The sequence below is a fragment of the Myotis davidii genome, unplaced genomic scaffold (genome assembly GCF_000327345.1).
Source record: "Myotis davidii unplaced genomic scaffold, ASM32734v1 scaffold902, whole genome shotgun sequence".
NCBI classification, from domain to species: domain Eukaryota; kingdom Metazoa; phylum Chordata; class Mammalia; order Chiroptera; family Vespertilionidae; genus Myotis; species Myotis davidii.
Window position 1 is genome coordinate 2803984 of NW_006293951.1, and position 3416 is coordinate 2807399.

Sequence of the window (3416 nt, forward strand, 5' to 3'; positions counted from 1 at the left end):
TAACCAGCGAGTTAGGTGTTTTAGGTAAGCAGACCAAGATGCGGAAGCGACAAGGAGCAGAGCTGATGAGTACCGCCTTCAGACCTGGTTGCTGCAGCCTTGCCAGGAAACTAGTCTTCGCCAAGTGCCAGCTGGAGTGCACAGGGGCCGGTGGAGGAACCTGGAGCCCTGGACCGTGGGAGATCCACTGTACACACAGGAGCGGGCAGCCCGGAATCACCCCTCCCCTAGGAATTAACACAGTGACAGAAGACTATGGACTGATTCATGCTCCTTACATTTTATTGTTCTATTTTCCAATGTAGCAGAAAGTATATGTATACTGATGTGTTTTAATTCTAATTAAAATGTTTTAAACATTCTATTTAATTTCATCAACATAACCTGTCTCAGACTGATCTAGTTCCTAATAAACAAAATAAAACCAAAAAAGGATACTCAGAATAAAAATAATGAACTAATAAGTGGTTTCAACTACTGGTAGAACATCACTTCCCACACTAGAATTTAATAGAAGTCAGCACTTTACAGCAGATTCTCTCTTATTTCAATCTCATTGGAGAAAGGTGAAAAATTTCTTTCATTTTAATAATAAATTGTGTTATTTCCTCAGTAAATGAATTATAAATGTTACTTATTTACTTTGATGCTTTCACTAAATATGATTTTATATAAATATCATTAAAGAAAAAAAGGTCACTAAAAGGCATAAATGATGCTGACTTTATTCAGCAGCATTAGGGGGCTGACATACAGCAGATAAGTTCATGAAGATCTAATTAAAGAAGAGGATACAGCTATATTTTAACAGGAACTGAATGGGAGAACATATTTGTCAATAATACATCTAGTAAGTTCTTAATATTCAAAATATAGAAGGAACTTATAAAACTCAACAACAACAAAATAAATTAAACAATTCAATTAAGAAGTGGGCAAAAGATCTGAATAGACATTTCTCTCAAAAGGACATAAAGATGGCCAATTGACATATGAAACAATGCTCAACTTCACGAATCATCAGAAAAATACAAATTACAACCACTATGAGATCACCTCACATCTGTCAGAATGGCTATCAGTAAATAAATAAACAAGTGTTGGCAAGGATGTGGAGAAAAGGGAACTCTCTTGCACTGTTGATGGGGATGCAGACTGGTGCATCCACTGTCACAGACAGTTTGGAGTTACCTAAAAGAATTAAAAATGGAATTGCCTTATGACTCAGCGATTCCACTTGTGGGAATACATCCAAAGAAACCTGAAGCACTGACTCAGAAGAACATAAGCACCCCTAGGTTCACTGCAGTGTTATTTACAATAGCCAAGATTTGGAAGCAGCCCAGTGACCATCTGTAGATGAGTGGATAAAAGAGGCATGGTACATTTACACAATGGAATATTACGTGGCCATAAAAAAGAAGGGAAGGAAATCTTATCTTGCAACAGCAATGGATGGGTTGAGAGAGTATTTTGCTAAGTGAAGCAAGCCAGTCAGAGAAAGACAAGTACTATATGATTTCATTTATATGTGGAATCTAATGAACAAAATTAACAAATAAAGTGGAAATAGCCTCATAGGGAGAACAGACTGCCAACTGTCAGAGGGGAGGGTGCTTGAGGGGGCTAGGTGAGAAAGGTGAAGGAATTAAATAAAAGAACAAAACCAAAAAGCTGCTCATAGACAATAGTATTATGATTACCAGATTACCAGAGGAAAAGGGGAATAGGGGAAGTAGAAGAAGAAGGTAAAGGGAGGATAAATGGTGATGGAAGGAGACTTGGAGTGGTGAACACACAATAAAATATACAGATGATGCATTATAGAATTATACACCTGAAACCTATAAAATTGTATTAACCAATGTCACCCTAATAAATTTAATTAAAAAATAAAACCAAATAAATACATACAAGGAGCCCATGGCCTACTCACCCTCTCCCTACTCCTGCTTTTACATGTGGTTCTGTAAGGATGCGGATGTAAGTCCTGAGCTGCTGCAGCCATCTTGTGACCAGCAGGGGAGATGTCATGGATCTACTGAGGGTAGCAGAACAGAATGATGAAAGAGCCCAGGCTATTGCTGAGTTCAACACGATACTGAAAACCCCCAGAAACTCCCTACCTCTTAAATCCTTGATAAGTGGCAAAATAAACTGTCCTTATTGTGAAGCCACTGTTAGCCAGACATTTTTGTTAATGTTTAGCCAAAAGCGTACTGATACAAGGAAAATAGTTTATCCAAATTTTAGGAAATTTGTTGTGCAATTATAAAGCTATGTATTTAGCCCTGGCTGGTTTGGCTTAGTGGATAGAGCGTCAGCCTGTGGACTGAAGGGTCCCAGGTTCGATTCCAGCCAAGGGCACATGCCTGGGTTGTGAGCTTGATCCCCAATAGGAAGTGTGCAGGAGGCAACCTATCAATGATTCTCTGTCATCATTGGTGTTTCTATCTTCTTTCCCTCTCCCTTCCTCTCTATGAAATCAATAAAGTACAACCAAGAAATGACTTTCTCAGGACCCCAGCCATCACTTTGAGTATTGGGTATGAATTTGTGCCCCTCAATGAGTAAAATATTATCAGAATTAAATAACTTATTCTAGATATTAGAGTATGCATTAGCTTTCTAGTAGCCCTCTAACATATGAACTAGAATATAATAATTCCCATTTTCACCACGAAGAACATAGGAAGGAGAAAATGTAGCACATGTGAGTCAAGGCATAGAAGAATGTCCTAATAGGAAGTTTAAAAACTTGTGTTACTGCCTGGCTGTTGTGGCTCAGTGATTGAGCTTTGACCCATGAACCAGGCGGTCATGGTTGGATTCCCAGTCAGAGCACATGCCAGGATTGTGGGCTCGAGCCCCAGTGTGGGGCGTGCAGGAGGCAGCCGATCAATGATTCTCTCTTATCATTGATGTTTCTATCTCTCTCTCTCTCCATCTCCCTTCTTCTCTAAAAAATCAATAAAATATTTTTTTAAAAAAAGGTATGTATTTAATGTTTTATTATTACTGCTTCGCACTGTTTTAGTTTAGGAATTCCACATATTCCTTTGTTGTTTTCCGATGAGATCATCTAGAAAGGGTCAGCAAATTGTGATTTGTGGCCAAATCCAGCCAATTCCTTGCTATTTTTGTATGACCGATGAACTTATGGATGGTATTTATTTATTTCATTTTAAAAAATATTTTTATTGATTTCAGATAGGAAGGGAGAGGGAGAAAGAGTTAGAAACATCAATGATGAGAGAGAATCATTGATTGGCTGCCTCTTGCACGCCCCCCACTGGGGACCGGTCTCACTACCTGGACATGTGCCCTTGACCAGAATCCAACCAGGGACTCTCCAGCAGGAGCCAAGAGGTTACTGGTCAGGGCACATGCCAGGGTTATGGGCTCCATCCTAGTGG

The 3416-nt window shown here is 39.2% G+C and overlaps 1 protein-coding gene and 1 long non-coding RNA gene across 2 annotated transcripts in view; both read left to right on the forward strand.

Moving 5' to 3' along the window:
- The window catches only part of LOC107183765, a 1322-nt gene extending 944 nt beyond the window's left edge, over window positions 1–378 (forward strand). Inside the window, exon 2 of the long non-coding RNA XR_001514575.1 lies at window positions 25–378. This is a non-coding gene — a long non-coding RNA (uncharacterized LOC107183765). The remainder of the gene's footprint in view (window positions 1–24) is intronic.
- DENND5B (DENN/MADD domain containing 5B) overlaps window positions 1–3416 on the forward strand; it is an 831092-nt gene that overhangs the window by 101726 nt on the left and 725950 nt on the right. The gene's annotated exons all lie outside the window — the stretch shown is intronic.